The sequence below is a fragment of the Tasmannia lanceolata genome, unplaced genomic scaffold (assembly GCF_043159265.1).
Source record: "Tasmannia lanceolata isolate RefF3 unplaced genomic scaffold, GAP_Taslan_0.1 ptg000018l, whole genome shotgun sequence".
Lineage (NCBI taxonomy): Eukaryota > Viridiplantae > Streptophyta > Magnoliopsida > Canellales > Winteraceae > Tasmannia > Tasmannia lanceolata.
The window spans coordinates 65,867,467-65,893,743 of NW_027518695.1; the positions used below are offsets into that span (position 1 = coordinate 65,867,467).

General features: G+C 36.4%; 1 pseudogene; it reads right to left on the minus strand.

The window, feature by feature from the left end:
* Window positions 1-861: 861 nt before the first annotated feature.
* Window positions 862-3,682, minus strand: LOC143850621 (labd-13Z-ene-9,15,16-triol synthase, chloroplastic pseudogene; annotated as a pseudogene).
* Between the last annotated feature and the right edge of the window lie 22,595 nt (window positions 3,683-26,277).

Genomic DNA, 26,277 nt, shown 5'->3' on the forward strand with positions numbered 1-26,277 from the left:
TATTTTATAGAGGATATCGTCGAAGATCCTCGGGATCAGTTAGTGAAACTCGCATTTAGGCTCTCTGTTCACTACTCTCCTAATGCAGGCAAGGCAAGTAAATGATTGATAGGTGAATCGGTGGACTGCTCGCAGCGCCCGTGTTCAAAACGTGTTAAAGGCTACAGAAATGCCCTTATAGAGTGAGATTTGAGCTTAGCAGCAGGAGAGCAAAAACATGAGGTTCTCCGGCGTGGAAGCATTTGCTTGATCATCCAGTTCTTCATTTCTTGCTTTTCTTGCAGAGACTCTTCCTATGGTCTTTCTCTGCCTACAAAGAAAGAGGGTAATACAAGCCTCAGCTAATGATAGGAACTATTTAACCTCGATCTGACTTTTCGGGAAATTTTCAAACGAACAATTTCAACGAAATCTTTCAATTTCTTATTTTATTATGTTCAACTCTATAAATAAACGCTAAACTGGTTATTAGAGTCAAATTTATGCCCTGTTCTTTTGAGATTGGGGCAACCAATTGTCCCCCCACAATCCATTAATTTTGAGTCCAATAATCAGATTGGGGTCACAATAGGTTGTCATAAACCCAAACGCACAGGGGCTTAAATGCAATTTTGGGTCCAACAATCGGTTTGGGCACTCACGTTCGGTTGTCAGAATCTCAGACGAACAAGGCCTTATCTTTTCTATTTTAAACGATAATCACAGTAGGGTAGTCACACCATGTTCCAGTATTGACAATAAGAAAAGATGGTTACACATCAAATTCATTACAAAATAAACTTACTTCTAAGGAGAAAACCATGAGATCGGCCCAAAAGAAAGAGCCCCGTCTATAGTTTTTTCAATCATCGGACGTTCTTTTTATGTGTAGAGCTCTGATTTGAACAATCTTGGTGTAGGGATGGCAACAAGTGGTGTCGCTTTCTTTAGAACAATCCCAAACTTCTCTGAGAGATCTACCTTTGTTCCCTCAGGCAATCGCCATTGAAACGAATGCAAAATAGAAGCCAATATGTATGTCAACATTGTCTCCGCCACAGGAATCCCTGCACATATTCTCCTCCCTGACCCAAACGGAAAATAACGAAAATCGTTGCCATTGTAGTCCCAATTACACGTATTCTCCATGAACCTCTCTGGTTTGAACTCTAAGGGATAGTCCCATGCCTTGGGGTCCCTGTGTATCGCCCACACATTTAGAAAGACTTTAGTCCCTTTGGGAATGGAATACCCGCCCACAGTACAAGATTGGCTCGGGCAGTGAGGCACCAAGAGTGGGAGAACCGCGTGCAAACGGAGAACCTCTTTTATCACTGCATCAATGTAATGCAATTTGTGGATATGGGACTCTTCTACATTGTTATCTTTCCCCACAATTTTGTCTAATTCTTCATGAGCTTTTCTCATCATGTCTGGCTTGTGCAACATCTCGGCCATCGCCCACTCTATTGTCGTTGATGTTGTGTCGGTCCCACCTATTACCACGTCCTGCAACCAATGGTGTTAGGATCATTGCATTTCTTGCGATTATTATGGTAGTTTTTAGTTTGTCTCTACTGTGTTATTGGATCAGATTTCTTGTCCGGGATTTTTCACACAAATTTAGTGGTCAGGCACAATATTTTATAAGCATGGGAGTTGGAGTTTATGTCAAGTGTTATACGTGCACCATCTTAACAAGTTATTATTATTGACTGTGGGGATGGCACCAGGGGATGCTCCTGAATAACAAATCATATAATTTTGAAATGTTCATTACCTAAGGGATGAAATTTCTTATGTAAAAGCATGGAATTAACCATGTTTCGGAGCAGGCAAAGACTCTTTGCTATGGTACATAGTAGCTGGTTTGGCTATAGACTGAAAATTCTCATACTTTGTTTGGGTAGGTAAGCTGGAATTGAACCTCTGACCTCTAGGTTGAAGTAGAAAGCCTTAACCATTGACCTAGAGGCTCAATCCCTAAAATTCTCGTACTTTGTAAGTGTTGGTGTGCCGGATTCAGTGTTAGTGGGTCGGACTCGAATTCGACCCGGTTACAAACAAAAGAAGAAGGCCTTGTTACCATGTTGGGCCTAAACATGAAGACCCAAAATATTTGGTTATATAGCTATCCTTCCACATTTTTCCAATGAGAAAGGAGAATAAACGGTGAGGTATAAAAGCTCTCTCTTAAGAGCCTAATCTCTCCTGAATTAGTCAAGGTTTTTTCCGATGTATGTTGTGGCCAAAAGGGAACTGCAAAGGCTGCAAAATGTGCCAGATTCAAGTCTGTTTGGGTTCTGCTAAAGCCCAACCCATTTATTAAATGGGCCTGCTAATCAGTCCTGGTCTGGCTCAGGAAAGGCCCGTGAGCCGTGTTTGTAAGAGGATGGTGAGTCATAGATTTGTCTTCGGATAAGATTATAATTACCATAAGCAAGGCCTTAAGTTGGTTCATTGTCAAGGCTTTATTGGGGTCTCCTTCCTCCCTAAGCTGCAAAAGGGAGTGCAAAAAATCGCTGCTTTCTTTGTTGTTTTTGCGTTTCCCTTCTCCTTCCACTAACTCCATTTTAAGCCGTTGGTCGATAATGGACTTGAAGATCCGATCAAACCACAACAAGACCTTCGTTGATTCCCTCTTGATGCCTTGTAGATCGAACCGGGATAGAATAGGAAAAAAGTCTGAAACATTGGGTCTTCCCAATAGATCTACCACTTCACCAACCGCAGTTCGAAACTCTGTTTCAATCCTACTCTTCTCTTCCCCCTCGAGCATGCTACCCCATAACATGTTTGTTATCACGTTCATGACTGCGAGAAATATTTGATCGCCGAGGTTAATCGGACTATGGACATTGGCATACAATTTGCTCACCATTTTACGAACCTCCCTTCGGCGAAGGGCATAGCAATCCTTAAGAGTCTTATTGCTCATCATCTCCTTGACAAAAACCTGTCAAAGTATAAAAGATTAAATAACGCCTTCTCCAACTGCTTAATCTTTTGGAGTAATTTGTTGTTTCACATGGTACCAGAGCAAATTCACATGGTACAAGAGCAAAGATCCTGGGTTCAAAAATCCTTGATATTAAAAATCCACATCTAATGTCCAATAAAAAAGATGGGCCACATTTATCACAAGTAGGCCAACCCTAAAAGGAGGGACCACTCGTGAGGTGGAGTGTTAATGTATAAAAGATTAATTAAATAATGACTTCTCCAATGGCTTAATCTTTTGGAGTAACTGGTTGTTTCACAATACCTTGCGTAGTAAGCGCCAATTTGGACCATACGGAGACCACACTATGTCCAAGCCACCGTACGTGACGGCTCGAGCGGCGGCGGGTGGGTCATGGTTTGCAAAGATGGTGTCTTTGTCTTTTAGCACCTCCTTTGCTAAAGAGGGGGAGCTTATCACCACGCAGAGCGCCGTACCGAGTCGAAGCTTCATGATTGGACCATAGGTCTGAGCCAACTTTGTGAAGCAACGATGTAGTTCGGAGTCAAGAAAGAGGAGGTTTCCGACCAACGGCAAGCCTCGTGGGCCCGGAGGCAATGGCAATTTCCCTTTCCTTGATTTCTTGAGTACCCATGTATACCATGAAATCGTAAATACTACAGCGAAAATTGTGGGAAGTGCTCTTGCAAAGTCCTCATTTCGAACCGCACTAAGGACTTTAAGTGCAGCATTTGAAACCATACTTTTTTGCTGGATAGAGCTCATGCCAGTGTAAGAGTACACAAAGGGACATTTTTATAAGATCAATGCCGTTTGTTTTATCTTGCTTAGAATCTGGATTAGGTACACGATATTTCCACCTCATTATTCTCTTGTTAATTTAGATGAATTGAAACTGTTTCTTTAAAGAACTGAAAACTTATCAGGAGTCTTCTCCTACAGTAGTAGGAAAGTCTTTTTTCTTGTATCCTAGTGGGCTCACACTTGGGTTGTTGCAACAACTACTTATATATATATATATATATATATATATATATATATATATATATATATATATATATATATATATATATATATATATATGGTGCGCTTAAGCTCACCAAGCTTACGGTGCGCTTAAGCTCCCAATCACATGGGTCCCACATTTTCTGTGATGATCCAAACCATTCATTTGCAAGGCCCTATCGTAGATAGGGGGTGTACCAAAAATCAGCTCCATAGGATCATCCTAACCCCTCCATTTGTGGAGGACAAAAATGGGCAGATTTGTGGACAAACAATGTCTGTCCATTTTGACCTCCACAAATGGATGGGTTAGCATGATTCTATGGAGCTGATTTTTGGTACACCCCCCATCTATGTAAGGGCCTTTCAAATGAATGCTTTGGATCATCCTAACAAAGTGGGGCCCCATGTGATTGGGCGCTTAAGCGCACCATAAGCTTGGTGAGCTTAAGCGCACCAACAGTTTCCTCTATATATATATATATATATATATATATATATTATCTTACATAATCTATTCTTAATTTTCGTTCATAAACATAAATGCTAAATGTTCTAGTCCAAAGTGTCTGACGATCAGATTCATGTGCAAGTTGTCAAAATATACTTTTTACTTGAAGTACCTAATGCAGCCAAGGAGGGATCTTTGGTTTTGGGGCAAGGGGACCAAGCTCGATATGCCCAACTTCGAAGTATTTGATTGCTTTATAATAGTTAAAACGGCTGGAAGGGAATCAAAAGAAGAAATTTTGATATGTATCTAAGAAATTTGTCACTCCCTCTATTAGCAACCCCACACCAACCGCATCTCTCTCCACATAAATCTACGTTACTGATGTGTTCTAAGTACTCGGTATTTTGATAATGTGTTCACCATCATGACAGGTCATTTCTTGAGGCGGATGACTTTTTTTTTTGAGTCATTCTCATAGATAGATTGTCTGTCTTAAATAGTGGAAGATCAAAAGTTGATCCCAAAGCAGATCGAACCATTTGGGATCACTGAGGGGATTAATAAGAATGCCTATTTTGGAATACCACAAAGACCCCTGCACACATTCGTCCCCCCTCATTAGAGATGGGCGTTTTTGATGTGTGGAGTTCGCTTTGATTAGGGCTCTTTTAAGAAGCCTATAAATACAATTTTGTGGAGATCTGGGAGACTAAAACAAACCCTAATCGTTTCTGCTGCCCTAGAAAGAGATTTTCGAGGAGATCAAGAAGAGAACCAAGAATGAAGATTGGAAAATGCAGATCGAGGTAAAATCTACACTCTATTATGATTTTTGACTGTTAAAGAACCTTAAAAAATAAAATATAGTAATTAGGAATGGGAGTCTTTGATGTCTAATTGTGTTTGAAAAGATCTAGTTGTTGTTCTTGGGTTCCTTCCGGATCGCTTAGTCATTAGATTTCCAACGAATTTAAGATCAATCTGTTTCGGTTTTGGAAAAGTGAGATTTTACAGCTTTTGACCTATCTCTTAAATGTTCTCTTGATCTACGTCTAATGAGTTTCGATGCGTAAATCTGGTCTAATGGATTACTCTCGTTGTAAGGAGTCCATCGGATCCAACCTCACGCGAAACGGAGGTCAAACGAAGAAGATAAGACTTCCCAAAGATTTGAGAAATCAGGTAGAAAACTGGATTTCTCACGGAAAAACCCAGCCTGCGATTCGGACACCTGAATAGAGGTTGGACACCAGAAGGGGTGTTCGAACAGCCGAGTCGGGCACCCGAACGGATAAGATAAGAAACCCAAGAGTCGGATATTCTTCGAAAGTTCTCAGGGACGTCCAAAGGGTCTTCTGAAGAAACGCTTGGATGCCCGAAGACCTTGGTCGAGTGTCCAAACCTGTTGGAATTCGAAAGTTTATTTAGGCCTACTTCTTTAAGCCCAATAATAATTGAATAAACCAAAGAATACCGATGGAAATTGATTATGAAACCCTTATATTGTGATCATAGGTGATTGAAGAATAATTGTGAGACCTACATCGAACCCTAATCGAGGTGAGTAATAGCGGACTACTCATCGAACCCTAAAGGGTTGTTCTGAAACCTTCTTTACGAAACTGAATTGTTCTCCATTCATGGTAAGTTTTTGATGTCTGTAACCCAATTGAATTCCGATTCTGATTGCCATTAATATCTGAGTGTTGCGAGATAGTCTTGTTATTACCTTCTCTATGCCATCATGTATCAAACTTTGAACTTCTGAATTATTGAACCCATATCGAATATCGAACTGTTTGAGTTTGACATCTTTCGGAAGCTTAAGTTCATTTCTAGACCCAAGCCAATGGGGAATGCATAATTCATTGGCAGACGGAATAATCTGAACTAATATTGGCCAAGTCTAGACCCATGTCAGAGGGGAATGCATAATTCATAAACAGATTGTCGACATCTGAAAATTCTGAATAATAAACTAAAGATCTTTCTGAACCCAAGATGTAACGAAATCTTTATTAACCTCGGAATTGATATATTTTTTGAAATCCGATTCTGGCCAATGATATTGAGACACCCATCATATTGTATTTATTTATTGTCATTTATGGAACCCTGAATTGATTATATTTGACTCCAACCTTTTGATAAGAAACATTGATTATTTCTTTATTTATTGTTTATTTCAATTGTTTGTCGTGTTATCTGCTAGTGTAGCTCTTATGACTTTACATGAGCTTTGGCTCACTCGTGGTTAACAATTTCAGATCCCGAGGCGTGCTTCCAGCACGAGGTTGGAGTAGTGAAAAGGAATTACCACGAGAATGAAGACTTTTATTTTAATATTAGTTATTGAGTGAGTATTTGAAGAACATGCTTCGTTAATTATTTATTTAGTTATTGGGTGAAGAGTGAAAAATTGACACTCAAAGATTCTGGGGGATTAATTAGTTTTATGAATGGTTATGGATTTGATTTAATATAGTTATTTTGAGCATGGTTCTGTTATACTGTAGCCTTGCATGCTTGTAGAGTTTCTTCACAAGTATGTGGCGGTTTTATGTTCCAAGCCATGGTGGTAGTTTGGGGCATGACATAAAAGTGGTATCAGAGCCTAAGCTTAGGTTCTAAGTGAACTTGACTTATAATAGAAAAAGTGAGATTGGGATTAGACAAGGAGCAAATTAATAAGCGCTTGAGGGACACGTGCGTATCGGGGACGCCTGGATAACACATAAGTTTATTGCGCGATTAAATACCTGTTAGAAAGGTTAGAAAAGCTCCGAGCAAAATTGCTACACGTAGTGGAAAATTAAACCGTGTAGAACAAATTTTTTGCTCTATGCCAGGATTCCTATGGACTAATTGATTTTATAGTGATTTAATAAATATAAATATAAATACCTTATTTTGCTGATGAGAAGAAAAATGCCTGGGTGATCTACTTCTCGAAAATCCTCCAACGATCTAATCGACACGAAACCGCAAATTGAACCGATGGATTGCTTTAGTTGCACAAAGGATCTTGTAAACAACTATTTGTTAACTTTATAATCTGATCTAAATCAAATTATAATATGGGAATATGTATTTAGATCAATGGAGCTTGGTTGGATGTTTGTCTTGGACTTAAAAAAGACAAAACTAGTTGATGGAATTGAATAAGAAGAAGAGAAAGACTTTGGGGTGTTTTTACCAATTTCCAACGCATGGAATTATGGAAGAGCTGTAGAAAACTCCAGCAATATGCTTCTACAGAATTCTTAAAAACAATGGAATTTAGCGACAATTGGAAGCTCCAATTTGGAAACAAGCTAGTTTGCTTTTTCAAAATAGAAACCAAACAATGTGGGGAATGTTTTTAGAAATTCTTGGATTTTTAAAAATCCATAATTTGAGTTTTTCCAAGTACAAAATCTTGGGTTGTTTTATTGGATAAAAACAATCCCTAAAATATATCCTACACTCTTTACTTTTTCTACATTCCCACTATAATGTTGTAGGTCAAATTTCAATCTTTTTTTTGGATAAGGAAATGGCTGAAATGGAAAAAATCATAAATTACAAAGTTGTAGATCTTTCAAAGTTCTTCGAAACAAGTACTTACAAATTAATTTTGGCCAAGAGATGAATAAGTTATGACTTTTTTAGTAAAACCAGTCTATAAGCTAAACTTACAATTATTTATTTAATTTTTTTTAATTAAATAAACAATTTTCTCTCATCCAATGGGATAAAATCTCCATTCATATTTTTCTATAATTCTCAAAATAATCTTTATTGTTAATACTTAACCATTTAGGTCTTCTCAATGTATCCCATAGTGCAAGTACACTATATACATTGTGTATATTCTTTCAATGCATCCAATGCCACGAAACTAGTTCATATATGCAACTAAATAAATGCAGGACCTCAATCTAATAGATTATAATAGGTCAATCAAGTAGTGACTGGGATCGTAGCGGGGATTTAACGGTAGATCCTCCAAAACCCATAAATGGGCCCCACTGCGATTATTGCTCTGCAGCAAATGCTGCAATCGTATTGAGTTAGTGGCATCCATCGAGACGTAACCCTAAAGATAACCGTCAAATCATCATACCCCTAATCACATCAAATGTACAAGTCCTTTCTCCGTGTCCACATCTACCGAGTTGAGTCCTACGAGGGTTGGACATTAACCACCCCTGGGCTCAATCACGATAGACCTTTCAGTCAAGCAGTGTCGGCCAGCAAATGCATTTGCTAAAACCATTTCAAAACCTATTTTGTGAAATCTTTTTGATAAACACTTTATCAAATCCACCTGGCCAGGTATTTTTGTAGGCCTACTGCTCTGACCAAAACCGCAGATGTGATCCTATAAAATAGGTAGAGAATTCCATGTCGGCTATTACTATTGACCTCGAAGGTTAGTCCAACACTCCAGTACTACCCTCTGGTGACTCCAAGAGAATCATGGTTAGATAGACCAAAAAAGAGAGACTCGCTAACAGACCAATATGACCCCCCACTTCAAAGGACATGTAAAGGGTACTGTCTGGTAGAATAGCTCAAATATCTCATGTCCATAAGCTATTCTAATGTGATCCTGTTCAGTACGCAATCTCATTGCCGTACCCATTCTATCTTGCTTAGGGTCCACTACCCGAGTGATTGAGATAAGTCACTCCACATCTCCTGTATATAGACAAGATAGATGCTAGTTGTATACAGGAGGAGGTGTCCAATATCAACCCCAACTAGGAACTATTAAGGTCTGCAAAGAACCAGAATCCCATATCTCCTTGCTCCCTAAGATCTGTGAATCCATGAGCATGGGTTTCCTACTTTGCTACGTAAGGACAAATACATGTTAATAACAAGTAGCATGTCACACATATTTTACTTATAGTACCCATAAATTGTCATGAAAATAAACTGTTATTGATTAACATGCGAAATATACTGGGTTTTAATGCACCAACTATAACAAGACCCTGTAACGAACTCAAGTGCACTCAGGGATGCCTGAGGAAGCAATAGAGTTTGTGGTCAGATAAAGAAGAAAGAGAATAACTAAGAGCTCATTGAGAGGATTTGTATTGTGTATGGTTTTGTATTGTTTGTATTATAGCTAAAATACTAATTACCAATTACTCTACTATTTCTAGAATGGCAACCCGTGGTGTTCAAGGATTTTGAGGTGGACGAGGGACTCGTACTCGGGCTCTCCATGAGATATCAAATCGAGATCAAAATGTAGCTCCGAACAATTCGGTGCAAGGAGAACCTTAGAATGTTCAGGCACTAGATCCTCAAAAGAATGTTCAACAATAGCAAGTTGAACCTCAGAATGCTCAGGTACCAGATCCTCAACAGAATCTTCAACAATAGCAAGTTGAACCTCAGAATATAGAAGTACCAAACCCTCAATAGGTATTCAACAATAACAGCAGTAGCAAACCAACCTGTCGACCCTCAGCCTGGGGGAATTAATGTGGAGCAAGGAGAGGTACACGATTTAATGCTTGCCATGGTGTGATTAATAAACCGCCAAGGTCAACAACCACCACCACCAGTCCCACAACAACCAGTTGTGGAGCAACACCAACATATGCATGTGATATCTAAGTTTATGAGATTGGCACCAAAGATCTTTAGAGGTGCCACTAATATTGAGAATACAGACTCATGGATTGTGGGGCAGAAAAGTAATTAAAAGCAATGAATTGTACTCAAGATGAAGATAAGGTCAGTTATGCAACTTATATGCTTGAGGAGAATCCCCTTCATTGGTGGGAAGGGACGAGGAGTCAAACAAAGACAGGGAAGAGTCCTATGCATATGATGAATTTAGGACAGATTTTCTGGCAAGATACGTTCCACAAAGTTCAGTGTATCAAATGCAGAGGGACTTCATTCAGTTAGTTCGAGGAGAAGGGACAGTTGAGGAATGCGAGATTGAGTTCGATAGATTGTCAAGGCACGTCCCTGAACTTGTACTAACAGAAGCGTAAGCCCAAGGGTTTCCATGAGTTAATCATTCACCTTACCTTCTTGTTTTGTTGCTAGCAAACTCAAATTGAATAGCAATTATGGACTGATGTGTTGCTTTGAGGTGTTGTGTTGTATACAAGAATTTCACGTCATAATTGCCACTACACAACTCTTCACAACACATGGCTTATGGATCAAGGATCAAAGGAACAAAGAGCTTGTACATACAGTGAAGATATCTTCATTTAGAGATGATCAAGTCAAAGAAGCTCGAAGATGAAGAATCCACAAGTTTCTAACAATGTGTCAAGAAGAAGGAGCTTGGAGTTGAACATATCATGGTGATACCTCATGCACCGCACAACATGCTTTGAAGATTAGAGGAAGTCACAAAAGCCAAGACAAGTTGAAGATGTTCATTCAAGCTAAAGAAGTCCAAGGAAGTGCAAAGGAGCGAATACATTCCAAGAAGACTCAATGGTATTCATTTTTAGAATGTATTTAGAGTCCTCTTGATTTTATGTTTAAATGCACTTTCAAAAAGTTTTTAAATTGTTTTCATACTTAACTTTTCAAATCTTTGAAAACCATACACACCCAAAAATGTGTTTGAAAACTTAGGACTTAAGCCCAAAGACCATGGCCCAAAAGCCCCTGGATTTTAAAGTTAAAAATGAAATTTCACACAGGGCCGGTCGATCGGGCTATGCCGGGAGATCGCGTAATGGAACCTGGAATTCCAGGGCTTCTCGGAATTATTCGACCGGGTCAATCCGGGCGACCGCGAAATGAGTTCTGTTTCTACAGAACCATTCTGTAATGGGTTTGGGTGAGCAACCTCCGTGGGTCAGTTGACCGGGATAGATTTTATGAGCTAAATTTTTGAGCAAACAGGTAGCCCTCGCCGGGTGACCACCATAGGGTCAGTCGACCGCGACGGTAAGAAATTCAAAAATGTAAAAGGACGCTAGATAGGGGCGGGCGACCGCAATGGCTCGGTCGACCGCCGCGGTCGAGCAAACTAACCGTTGGGGCATTTTCTACTTGACTTTTTCAAGCCACTTATTTGCAGTTTTACCTCAAAAGGTGATATTTTCAAATACACTATATATACATGATTAAAACCTATCTCTACAAGCTTTTGAAGATTTTTGAAAAAATCAAATTCCATTTCTTTGAGCTAAAACCTTTCTATCAAAAGTTAAACCTCTTTGATCTTGTATTTGAATATTTTATCAAGAGGAACTCCATAGGCTTTACATTTTATCTTCCTTGGAGTGATTGTGAGCTATCAAATTTGTAATCTGCCTATATAAGAGGCAAGAGAGTTTTTCTTTTATTTTCTTCATTGTATTTGAGGGTCTTGCCTTCGGCTCGGAAATAAAGGTGAAGAAGTTGTGAGGGTCTACTCTTCTGCCCGTTAAGAAATGAGAAGACGTTGTAAGAGGGTGTGTCCCCTCGCCAAGGCTTCTTGCAAAAAGGGTGTGTCCGCTTTGAATATTTGAGAAGTTTGGTGTAAGGCTTGGAGATTCGCCCTTTGAAGCTCAATGTTTTAGTGAAAATCCAAATGAGGTAAACTTGGAAGAGTGGAGTAGGTCTTGTGATAGACCGAACCACTATAAATTGTGTGTTCCTTGTGGTTGCTCCTCATCTCCTTCTTCTCTTGCACATTGTGGTGATTCGTAAATTCTGCTCTTTACTTGTTTTATATTTGTTATTTATTGAACAAGGGTTAGGGCAAATAGGCTTAAAGTAATATCTAAACCCTAAATTTCATTATCTTGAATATTTGAACAAGGGTTAGATTAATAAGTGCTTAATTAGTAAATTAATTTTAATAACCCATTTAATTAAGCCCAAAAATTTTAATTGACCTATTCACCCCCCTCTTGGGTTGTCAAACTTGTATTTCATTTGGTATCAGAGCTTAGGCTCTTAAAGAGATTTTTAAAATTAAAAATCTACAAGAGAAAGATCCGTGACAATCCAAATGGATTTCGAGTTAGGCCAATCTGCTCTAATTCCTCTGTGTTTTGATGGAACGAATTACAGAGCTTGGAAAATTAAAATGCTAGCCTATTTCAAATCCATAGATTATGACATATTAGATGTCGTTGAAAGGGGATTTTCTATTCCAAGAAAATGTACTAAAAATGATGTAAGATTATTTTCAATAAATTCAAAAGCTATTATTATAATATGTTGTGGATTATGTACCAATGCTTTTGAGAAAATTTCATCATGTACAAATGCAAAAGATATTTGGACCAATATTGAAAAATTGTATGAGAAAACTGATAGTTTCTCTTCAAATGATAAAAATGTTGTTTTTGAACAAAAAAAGACTTTACAAAAATCTTTTGCAAAAGAAAATTCTTTTAAACATTCAATTTTCGATTTGGAAAAATAAATTGAAAATTTAAAATCGGAGGTTAATGAAAGTTTGAAAAGAAATGAAAAATTAAGTCATTTGAGCAAAATTTTGATAAATAAATATAATGACTTACTTAAACAATGCAATATATTGGAAAAGAAAAAAAAAGCCTTGAAAACACAAACAAGGATTTACATGAAAAATATAAACTTATTTGTGAAAATGAAGAAAAATTGATTGCTAATTTATCTCAACAAATAAATTACCTTAAAATTCAAGTAAATGAGGTAAAATTAGTAAATGAAGAACTCTGCATAAAGAACCAAAGATTACAAGAAGAGAAAGACAAACACGTTGGTCATCATGTGCATTCTTGCGGTTCTTCAGGTTCCTCATCTACCAATCATTACTCATGTACTTATTACGGTAGATTAGGACATCACAAATCTAGGTGTATGCATAGATTTGTGAAGTCAAACAAGTTTGTTTGGGTAAGAAAAGATACACTCCTGCAAATAAACTTGGTCAGAACCAAAGCAATTTGGATTCCAAAATCCCCCACTCCAATCATTAGTTGAATTTATTGATATATGGGGTTGTGCTTTAATTGCTATATCATTTGAATTCTCTCTAGATACCATTTTAATGTTGCATTTATTGTATCTAGATCACATGTGCTTAAACGATATATCATTTCATTTTTTAGCTTAGACACATACCCTTATTCATGTTTTAATAGAATGTATCTTTGAAAATTGTGCTTTCATGATCACATCATTCTCATTCTTAATCTATGTAGAAAACTAGAATACATCTCTATATAAACTATAAATTTGTGCTTTATTGAATATCATTCTTGTATGTTTTGTCTAAGTGCACACACTTTGTCTCATATCTTCTTGCACTTAGTATTCATCCACAATAAAAAATCCACAATAAAAAATTCATTAGGAAAACCATATGTATGCTTTCATGAAAATCAACTACTCTATTGCCCATGAGTTCAACTTGATCTATCAAGTCTATTTTCTCCATATTTAAACTCTAACTAGGACAAATTTGGCACTTGCTAGATGATATGACGTTTAACTTGTTTGGGATGTCATCTCTAGCAAAATTAATGAGTTAAAAGCCATGCCTAAGGTAATCCACTCAAATCCTTTCCTAGACATCTCTTGTGCCCTAGTTGAGTAGTCATGTCTATTACTTTGCGCCTAGTTGTTCTTCTAACCCATTCTTGTGTACTTAATGATTATCATTAAATGCATAAGAAATCTTGATGGGTTAAAATTGATGTGTTCCAAGAGCATAAAATGAATACTCTCTCATGACTAAGATAAACAATCTAGTCATGGTAGTTCATTTTGGAATACATTTGTCCAAGGTGTTCATCACTTAATATACTGTAAAGAGTCCTTGGATCCTTCCCTAAGTTCATATAAGAATATATCATATAAAGAAGTTGGAAATAAGTTTAGATTCAATATATGAAACTCATTTGAGTAAAGTTGAAATTATTTTAGGAATCTAGTATCATTGTTGGGCATTTACCCATGTTGGTGGTTGGTATACAATGCAATGTGATGGGAACACTTGTCTTCCATACATTTTGGTTTTCCATGGGATTATGCACTTGGTGCTTAATACCCTACTTTTATATGGTGGTTTGTGGATGTAAGCATAGTTGTTTGGACCATGAACTCTTTTGTGCCATGATCATTGTGTCCAAACATGGTAGACTATCCATCGAGACTTAAAATGCCATATCTTGCTCATGTTTACCCATAAGTGATATGTTATCACTTGCATAAGCCATGATGTCTCTCTCAGACATAATCCTTTATAGTCTACTTGTCATTTGTCTGAGTCCTATAGATTTGTGCTAAATAAGTCATATGTATATAATCTATAGTTAAATCCCTTTGTGTGGTATTAGCTACTTGGTAAAGATGGTAAACTTAAATTTAAAAATCACTCAATTGGTATTCTTAGTCATTTTACCTAGTAAGATGGAGAGTGTACACTCACTCTAATTAAAACATCTAATCTCTTTGGCTTCTAGCCAACATCTTCACCATGACAAGCCATATGTGCATTGAAGTGTCACTTATATATATGATATATATATATATATATATATATATATATATATATATGCACATAATTAGGGGGTACATGGTCTGCTAGGCTGTCATTTCTTTTGGTATTACTTGCTTACTCCTAGCAATCATGCATTTATAGCTCAATGGTTGATTGTAAATCATTTATCTATAAACCCCTTGGTGACTATGTGGTTGGAAAGCCCTTTGGATTCATACCATGTATGAATCTCTAACAAAGGGGGAGCAATACATGAAAATTTATGTCATTTCTATCTTTTCATATGTAGGTTGATATGGGTATCACTACATATGATGAGTTCACTCATATGGAGCTTTATCGCTTCATATGTGTGGTAGTTGGGATTTGTCTTATGCTTACATTTTGTGATCATCTCTCATTTTTGACAAAATTCCTTAGCCTGTGCCTCACTGCCATATCTCCTTATGCTTTATATTTATCTTGGATGTACTCTTTTGGTTACATCATTTTCAATGATAAGTATCTTGTTTAAGAGTCTTAAACTCTCTAGAACTCTCCTTCATAGGATAGTGCTTGAGTTATTTATCTCATTGCCTACGAAGTGTGTCTCTTATCATGAGTATTTGAAGGAAAACATATAATTCACCATGATAAGATCCAATGGCTATACTTTTACAGCTTTATCTATAGCCATTATGTATTGTCATGCCTTGCCTCATAGCTTTTATCAAATGGCACTGATAATCTCTTGGGAGAGAGAACTTATTCTTTGAGCTTGTCATGTCCCATCATCTCTTCCAAGAGTTTAGCTTCGGAGGACTCAAGTTGATTGATTTCAAATAATCAGTCCTTTGCAGCTTGTCTATGGTACTTGTCTCCTTCTATCATGCTAGATGTAATAAGATGGTCATGACTAAAGGCTGGCATGTGCACTTTATGAGCATCCTCTCAAGGATGATCTTTTGATGAAGGAGAAGAGTTAAAATAAATACCCAATCTCTCAATATGGGAAGAACTTTTAAAGATGCTACCCTTACATGGAAGAAAGGATCAAGCATTGATCTAAGCTCTTCTAAACATTCATTAGTAGAAGAGTTGCGGATTCTTTCGAGAGATTTTCAAATACCACTTTTATCAATTCAAGAGATATTAATTGAAATGTGGTATCAATCTTCCATCATCTGGTTCATGTATATATTATCTATATATACATGTTCCTTTGTTGTCATGGATATATACCTCATTGGTTTGATTTTTGTATCCATGTGTTTATTAGACTATTTTCTTCAAGATCATATCCTTTGTCTAATAATCATCCATTCCAATTCAAACTGTGATTATCATTTGAATGGAGCAAAAATTTTGAATGGTTAAGGTGATTTCGAATCAAGGGCCTATGTGCTTGGACTTCACATTTAGATTGAATGCATATAGTCAGGGGGAGCTTACAGTTTTATTTGTGTAAATCTCTAAGAGCAAGCAACAAGTGATCTCAAAAAGTTATGTTAATAGTTTAGAGCATATCTATGCTCTGGAAGAGACTTATCTGTTCACTGTCTAGAGAACCCCGTTGTAGACACCCCATTTTGACCGGGCCCTATCCCCCCTTGTTTGAGTACAAACTCCATCAAATCATTGAATTGGAACCCCAAATTCCACCCTATGGCAGCTTAGGGTCCCATTTGGGTCTCTGCAAAATTTCATTGAAATCCGAGCAGAATTGGCTGGCAAACGAGTCATGATAGAAGCGTAGTGCAAATGCAGAAGGGGGGTGAATTATCCTGAGCAGAGCTGAGCAAGGAAGAAGAAAAGACACGCAATTTCACGCGCCTCAACAATTTTCCCGTCATCCGCGCGCCTATCAAAACTAGTAGTGCCAATATCAACAGCCCTTGTTTCCTATAAATACTAGCTTAACCTCATTATTCAGGGATCAAGGGTTTTCACTAATTTTTTAGAGAGAGAAAGTCTAAGAGGATTAGAGAGGGAAAATAGATCTCGAGAGCTCAATCCCCAATATTCATCTTCTCCGATCGTCTTCGTTTGTGAAGTCATCTTAATAGGTGTGAACTCAATTTTGACTGTGTTTTGATTTTACATATAGTGTCTGCTAGTATATCTTTGTTTGTGAAGTCACAGTAATGTTACTTTGGAAGGATTTAACAAAGAAAATAAGTATTCTCATTATGGTTCGTTAATCATAAAATTGTTAATGAACTTGATAGCAATCTTCCCAGAAATCCTTGTTTGTTATAACTCTGGACAATACAACATCAATTATGGCGTGAAATGCATTTGTATATTGTCTGTAAGCATAATTAAGGTTCTAACAACAAATATCTGAGCTTTACTAAATTCGGAGAGTAAGAAGAATATATATATATATATATATATATATATATATAGACCTGAAATGGTAAATTAATTATGCTATTTGGTTCTCTAGTTATTTGTGTAAACTTTCGATGCTTTATACCTTTGAATATTTCTATCATTACATATAGGAGCTGCATGTAGCTATTTTGCCCCTCAGAGTTTGTACTTAGAAACATGTGTGAAGTTGCTTTTGTTACATGGTCATGAATGTATACAACCTGTATTTAGGTAGACTGTTGATATAGGAATGAGAAATTCCTTTAATTTGATTTGAATCTTTTTTTTAAGACACTTGGCAATAGTGTTTCAAATGAATATTACAAGAATTTATAAAAATAGAGCAGTTTTTTATGAGAATTTTAGATTGTTGAATTTTTTGTTGATGTGTCCAAGAGGAATGATTAGTTAAAAATGTTTTAATGTAGCTCATCTTGTTTCTGATGATGAGGGCAAAAAAATGGTGTTGAGATTGTCTATGTTTTAGGATAGGTATATGATTGATTTTATTTAGTTATGGGTACATGTAAAGTGATATGTGTTTGGACAATTGAGGTTGGTTTGATTGATTGTGTACTCCTAACGAGTAGTGGTGATTTTACTATTTCAGTTGGATTGGTTGAGTTAATGTTTTTCAATTTTAGAAAAATATTTAAGTTATCCAGGTTTTATATTATTAGTGAGTTCAAAAAAAAAATTTGGGACACGATTTGTCATTGGTTTTAAGAAAAGCATGGTAGCGTTGCTACTATTTCCTAGCACAGCCTAACCATAGTTAGATAGTTGTGTGCTCTCATCCTGTTCTTTCCTTTTATTTGGCTACTGAGAATCCATTTGGAATTATAATTACCTTTTTGGTAGCCATCTAAATGCTAAAAGGTAAACTAAGGCTGTGCATCTGCCGAAGAATGATTATGAAAATATTATTTTCCTATATTTTTCGAAAACCATTTCATTTCACATTTCCATCTACTGTGGATATCAAACCCCCTGCTTTGGATTTTTTTTATTTTTTATTTGTCTACATATTGATAATTCATATATTTTTCATTGTCTCTTTATTTCCTTGGTCGGTACATAAGAGTTTTGTTTTTTTTGAAAAAAAATAAAATAAAAATATAATAATAGGGATATTTTAATGCTTCAAATAGTAGAAAATGAGTTAGTAGTCTAGGGACAACTTGTAATCGCAGAAGTGCATTAATCATCATTTTCAATTGGTGAGATTCATTGCAATAGACAGCCTTGGGGAATGTGTTGGAAACTAGTATAGGGTCTAGATGGTTTTTAGGCTACGTTGCTGTGTGATGTTGTAAGCCTTGTTGTTGTTTATAGAGTAATAATGATTAAAAGATTGATTTTTAAAGTTTTGTTTCATGCTGATCATATTAGGAAGTGATAAAAAAATCAACAGTTTGGTAATTGTGGTTTTGTTCTGAGAAACATAAGTTCGTAATATTACATTGATGTTGTGTATTGTCAATTGCTTCCGCAACAAGGTAATGGACAGAGTTGTAAATTTATGACTTTGCTCTCATTTTGATTAGTTTTCCTGAAAATTCCTTTGGAAGGTAGTAGAGAAGCAGGTGAAAAGTATGACCATTCACATATTCTTCAAATGTATTATTTACATTCACTCCCCAATATCATATGTTATCCCATTTTCTGGAGAGAGTTTTGATTTCAAAAGGTTAAGGTACTATTATTTATGGTGGATTGCCTTCTTGTTGGTGATGGTTTTGTGCTTTAAGGAAAATGTGATGTTTTAATAGCTATACCGTATGAATGTCGAGAGATGAAACGATGTTGGTAAATGTCAACATAGGAAAGTGTTTGTATTGCGTCCAAATCAGTTAGACGATCAGGTGAATAAATGCATGCTCAACCTATTAATGCTGATGATATCTCCCATTGAGTAATAACATGAGCTCAGATGATTTACTATTACCAAATATTAGCCTGAAGTGACAAACTGTAGGTTATATGTGTAGACACCCCCATTTTGCTACGCTTTAAAAAGCAAAAGATTCGGTAGTATCATCGAGTTTTGAAACGGTATTCAGCATTAGATTAAGCATCCATGCATTTTAGGGTAGATTTCATTTCATTATGGGAGTTTTGAAGTTGATTCGCAATCCTGAAGGTCTCTATGGGGTTCCTTTGGCCTCTAGAAGATGAAAGTTCAAGTTTCCAAGCAAATGAAAAAACCTGCTATTTTTAGAATTTTCAGGGTTTCCCTCATTTTTGCCTATTTTGCACTGCAGGGGTATTTTGGTCATTCCCGATGTGTCTCGTTTGACCCCCGAGTTATATTTGAGAAATCTTGAGTGATTTTACAAATTTTGAAAATGCTGCTATTTTCAGAAACTCATGAGGCTTCCACATTTTCATCATCTTATGAATATTTCAATCATTTCTCATATGTCCAAAACTATCTCGAGGGTACGACTGATGGATTAGGAGTAATTTCGTAAGATTTGGGAAACCTGCTAAATTTAGATCTCTCAAGATTTTCTCTTAGTCTTTCACTTCGGAGGTATTTTAGACATTTCCAAACATATCATATTTGGTCCCTAAGTTGTGTCTAAGAAATCTTGAGTCCGTTAATAAATTTTTGAAAATCTGCTATTTTTAGAATTTCTCAGGGTTTTCCCTAGTTTCGCTAAACTCTAGCACCTCGGGTTAATTTGGTCTTTTCCTGTGTAATTCTTTTGATCCCCGAAATATGTCTGAGAGATTATGAATGATTTTCTGAATTTTGAAAAACCTGCTAAATTTAGAATTTCTCAGGAGTTTCGCTTAATTTGGAAATTCTAAGTGTTGACGGCATTTTGGGTATTTTCAGGGGATACCAAATGATCCTGTTTAATATTGCTCACCGAAAGGACCCAATTTTAAAAGTTTCTATTTTTGAAGTTTGACCACAAAGACTTTCCATTTTTAATTTTTCCTTTAGGGGTGAACCAATCTGAGGGTATTTTGATGTCTAACAGTCAAATAGGGGCATTTTGGTCCGAAAAGTTATTTTCCAAAAAGAAGGTCCGATCATGTGTGAGGGATGCACCATAAATGTCAAATGAGTTGGGTCCATATATAGAATGTTGAATTTAGAAAGATTTTATTGATTTTTTACAGAAAAACCTGAAACCCGTGTGAAATGGCCTATTGGGCTAAAGCCCGCAAAGATGAAGCTCATGTGGGTTCATCCATATGGGTCAACCACCATGGTGGGCGGCCCACATGGTTGACCCACATGAGTTGAGCACCCAACCTTGATGATGTCATAATGGTGACATGATATTTGTTAAAAGAAAAATAAAAAGAATAAAAAATGGAAAGAAGGAAAAGAGGAATGATTGCTGTAAAAGGTTTTCTTCCAAAGAAACAATGTGAAATGAGAATAGCATGTCTTGATTGACAAGAAATTAAGATTGTAATCAAATCCAATTTGGAAACAAGAAAGAAAGAAAGCAAGAGGGGAAAATTGGAAACAAGCCAAAAAGGGAACTCTCACATTGGAAATTATTATTTCTCTCTTAACCCTAGCTTTTTTGTATAAAAATCAAAGCAAACAATTCTAGAAAAGATTGAAAAAATCCAAATTCTTCCTTTTTCTCTCTCCTCCCAAGAAAAAAAAGAAAAAAAACCTCTTCTCTCTTGAAGTGTGTTCATATCTCTCAAGGCTTCTTCACAAAAGGGATTCTTAAAATCTCTTTTCTTCTTCAACAAATCACACATCAAGGATCTTTGGGCTGTTCTTTGGGTCTTCTTCATCATATAAAAGGGTGCGACAAAGCGTATACCTCGGATCTACGCACCCTAGAGACAAGGAGTGCGATCAACGGTAGGATCTTTATCTTTGTAATATCAAAAGTAGAAAAACATGCTAGGGTTTTACTTTTGATAGATCAAATCAATGAATTTTTCCTTGAAATTCCAGTATGTTATAATATAGATTATAAGTTTTCAAAATTCAAAATTTCACAAAAAAATTAAATTTTATCCATTTAATAATGATTTTCTTTCGTTTTTTTATTAAATATGGATTTAAATCGAATTATCAAAGCAAGTGTTAGAAAACGTGGGTTTCTTTAAAAACTGATATTTTTTGGGATTTCTATAAAATAAAATACTACTGAAAACTTAATTTCCAATCGCGGTTTGGCCGTTTTAATTTTCATTCTATTTTTCAAACAATAACCCCGAAAGGGGTTATATTTTGTTGAATGAATCCAAAAGTATATCAAATCATTTCCAAAATTTGTGAAATCTTATTTCCAACCAATGTTTTGATTTTCAGAACACTCAAAAATTTTTGGATTTTTTTGAATTTGTTTAATCCGGTTTTAAATTATTTTAAATTTCGGCCATTTTTAATAAATATCAGAATATTTTACAAATTGATGAAACTCTCCAGAATTAATGTTCAATATTAAATTGAATTTCTCACGAAATTTGTTTTCTGAAAAAAAGTTGTTTTATTTGTTTTCTAATCGCTTCTTCGTTTTACGTGCCGTAATTCGTTTTCGTATTAAATTAGTAAATTTTGGAAATTTTTCTTTACAAACCAGTAACTTTGGTTACTGGAATGTTAGATAAAATTTTTTAATTGGTTTTGCAAAGTTTCAATATGGTTTTGTAATTTATTTTAATAAATGGGTTTCAATTCCTAGGAAACAAATTCCCCTTTTCTATTTAAAAATCAATTTTATGGAGGAGATTTAATTTTTAAGTTTTGAAATTTTGATAGAAACTTTTATAATCTATTATATATCTACTGAAACTTTTTATTAGATATTAGGATACTATTAGGTTTGCTTTTCAAGTAATTCTTTGGTTTCATTCGATTTTTGTGTGAATTTCAATTGACATCAAATCGTAATAAAAGTCCATAAAAGTCATACTGTAGTCTAATCTCATGATTATCTTTATTCTGTGAAAGTTTGAATTAATTTAAAATTGATATGCTATAAGTTACTGTGTTAATCTATGAAGTGATTTAAATTTTGAAAAATTAGAAATTGATATCAAATCTTAATGAAAATTCATATAAGTTTTCCAATAAGCTATAATAATCTAGATCTCTATTCTGTAAAAGTTTGGATTAATTTTAAATTGATATGCTATAAATTGCTGTGTTAATCTATAATCTGATTTAAATTTTGGAAAATTGAATATTGATATCAAATCTTAATGATAATTCATGAAAATTTTCGAATAAGCCACAATCATCCATATCTTGTTACTGGAAATGTTTCAGCTGATTTGGGGTTTGATTGCTTAGGGTTTATGTGTAATCCTAGCAATCTGGTCTTAATGCTAATAAATCATAATTTAATAGCAAATCAACACAAAAGTCAGTAAAAATCTCAAACAAATCTTAACTTTACATCATGAATTTAATCCCTAACTTGTTTGAAACAGAAACCATAGGGTTCATAGATCTCCAATGTAAATTCGCTATACCGCGATAGTCTAACTGTCGAGATCGCAACCGTAATCGTATACTAATTGCGATTAATCCTGCATAATTGGAGTGCGTAAATTATAGTATGACATTGGCTCCGAGGTCCACTGTCCATGGAAATCCTGAGAAATATGCCAGGCAATAAGATACTATAATTTACGTGCTAAATTATACAAGTGTTGAGAGCACGATTCCCTTCCATGGTTGCGATTCGAGGCCAAAACTTGCGAACCATAGAGTCTTTGGTATTCCTTAGATGTTTAGGAATCGAAAATCCTCAAAAAGTGAAAATCATTAAGTTTAACAAATCGAATTAACTCGATCCGCGTCTTAGGAGCCGTTGGATTACGGTCTCCTATCGTAGGAACCTTTAGGGCCCCTTAGGAACACTTACGTCTCGTTGTGTCCTAGGTTTTAGGGAGTCCTAGAGTTAGGAGTCCAGCCTCATCACGGTCGTTTGCTATGAATAGCAACCGTGCCAATAGATCTAGTTACACTAGTCACCCCTTTTTCCCATAGGACAAGCATAGTTACCTAGGATGTAGGTTCACCTGCATTAGTCAAAGGAATGTCTTGCACTTAGATAGAACCATATAGCATCTTAGATGGAGTCATAGGATAATAAAATCTACTCAATTTGAACTAAATAATTTTTCTTAAATTGTAAAATAGTCAATCCAGTCTAGATCGGTGTCTTAGATGAGTTAGGCATAAGTAGCTTAGTTTAGGTGCACCGAACTACGATCGACTCTGATTCCAGTGAGGCTGGGATACGTAGGCAACTTGGATACTTGAGTGGCATACCAAGCCTGAGTCGGCTCCACACATAAGTGGTGGGGTTTTGTACATTAATCCTTAAATTAAAAGTAATTAAATCACTTAGGACTTTCCAAGAAATTATAATTTTAGGAGAACTTTTACTTAGATTGAATTCAAACAAATTATGAAAATCAAGATACACATTTAGGAATTACACTGAAATTAGATCTTAGGATGCATGTCATGTAGTTCGCACATTAATATAGAGTTAAATGAGCCATTTAAAAGAAATTCAAAAGAGTTAACTTTTGGAATTGAAGACCGATTATCGGGCAGGAATGGTACGTGTGGTGGTAACTCCCCATACCTTCCATTCTCGAAACCAGGTAACGAGTCTAGACTTCTGGTCAATTATGGGTCCTAGATCTCTCATCTAGGTGGCGACTTGGTCACTCTCTTTTGCGTGAAATTCGGATTGCCATAGTGATCCCAAGTTCACGGAAAAGATGAATTAAATCACACATTGCTAGGCTCGGCGGCTTTCCCCTGCCCTTATGGGTACGGGGTTGCACGTTTGTTTGCACTCTATGGCTTGGTTACTGCCTGCTTGGTTGGGTAATTAAAATCAATAATAAAAATCACACGCCATTCGCGTGGGTACGAGAAACCATGAGAGAGCATGTAGCGCATCGCGCGCTCCCGACCCTCTCGCGGGATCAGGTCCCACAGTATGCTGAATATGATTATACTCATATTATGCCTCTCTAGTTTGGATTTGATGGAAGAAAATGTAGTTTAGAGTATAAATGGATTTTATTGTTTGCTTCTTGGTCCTTGTCTTTTAAGTGAAGGGAATTTATGACAAATATAGAAACAGAGCCTCACTCTCATTTAGATTTTCACTTTAGCATTGTTTTTTTAGAATATGCCTGGTAATGTAATTCAAAATTTAATTTTTTATTGTAGTAGGTATCCAGAAGACGTGTGGGCTCATATGAAGATGTTATAGGTTGTGATTTGTATTCTAGTATATTGTTTAGAACATTAAGGGAACCTGCACATTTGATTCTAACTATGTTTGAGCTCCAGTGCTATGTTACCATTGTTTCATTTTCTTCGGATTTTTTTTAGTTGTTTTCGGGATTTTTCCTCTAGTAAAGGGCGATGAAGGCGATAGCCCAAGCCCATCTTTTAGAGGGACTTACCTTGATATGGTAGTACCCTCTTCCCTCTCCTTTCCTCTTCTTTAGGTAGAAATTTCATAGATTTTTTTAGATGCCCTCAAACATTAGAATCTTTCCTTCACTGTAAGGGCGATGAAGGCGTTAGCCCAAGCCCATCTTTAGAGAGACATACCGGATCATGGTAGTACCCTCTGTCTTCTTTCCTCTTCTTTAGTAGAAAGTATTTGGCCTTATAGATACCCTTGAACATTAGCAAGCCCTATTTCATTGCAATGGCGATGAAGGCGTTAGCCCAAGCCCATCATTGGAGGGACTTACCCGATCATGGTAGTACCCTCTCTCCTCTTATTCCCTCTTTCTTTGGATAGAGATTTCGTAGACTTTTAGACACCCTCAGATAATAGTTTCCCTCCATTGCAATGGCGATGAAGGCGTTAGCCCAAGCCCATCTTTAGGGGCTTGCTCAGTCCTATTAGCACTCTGCTCTGTTATTTAGAAGAATAGCCCAGTCTTTTAGACATCCTTAGACATTAGATCTTTCCTCATTGCAAGGGCAATAAAAGAGTCATCTGGAGCGTCCCCTTTTAGGAGACAAGCTATGTCTCGGTAGAAAAGCCGCACCCTTGGGAGACATGCTTTGTCTCACTAGAGAGTTTACACATAGGAGACTTTCCAAGTCTCACAAGCTACACCCCTTACTAGTTAAAAATTAACTTAGTCTAGTAGTTGCCTTAACCCTATTTATCATTGCAAGGGCCATGATAAGGGTACTTGGAGCCCTCCATATGAGACATTCAGTGTCTCATTAGAGTTAGTTGTTTCTCCCGTAGGAGACAGTCTTTGTCTTATTGGCCCTAGTTATCCTCTTATTTTAAGAGACATGTCATGTCTCATTAGTGCCCCTCTTATAGTCACTAGCATAGGAGTCTGTCCTTAGCCAGAAAGTCCTTCCTGTAGATAGGAGTCTGTCCTTTAGTGTTAAGAGTCAGTCCTTCAGTTTCAAGAGTCTGTCCTATCATCATAGGGAGCTAGGATTCTGTCTAACCTTTCATCAAGTCATATGATTCTGTCCAATCATTGCAAGGCATAGGATTCTGTCCAACCTTTGCAGAGTCGTAAGTCTGTCCAAACCCCCCGCAAAGTATAGGATTCTGTCCAACCTTTGCGGGATATTAGAAGTCTGTCTTACCCTTATGATGATAGGAAACTGTCATCTTAAGTAAAAACAACAAAAACAATTGATAAACATCTAAAAAACTAAAAATCTGAAAAGTCATGAGTCAATAGGAATAGTTAGGAAAGTTTGTTTCCGAACTACGTTGGCTTGATCCTCTTCTACGGGGTACGTAGGCAGCTTGGGACTCTCATCCCAAGTCCAGTCAAACCTTCCAAAATAAACATGTTCAAAACATTCAAAAACACAAAAATTCTTCAAACAAATCTTTTACACCTGATTTTCGAAAAGCTCTTCCCTTAGAGTTAGGAGTTTGTCCTAGAAGTTTAGGGTGTCTTAAAGTTAGGAGTCTATCCTGGTTATGTTGATGCTTTGCGTGTCTTGTCGTGTGAGTGTCCCTAGAGTTAGGAGGCATCGAGTCGTGGTCAGTTAGACACTTAGTCGAGTCGATGGCTAGACTAGGAAACACTTAGTTAGGCAAT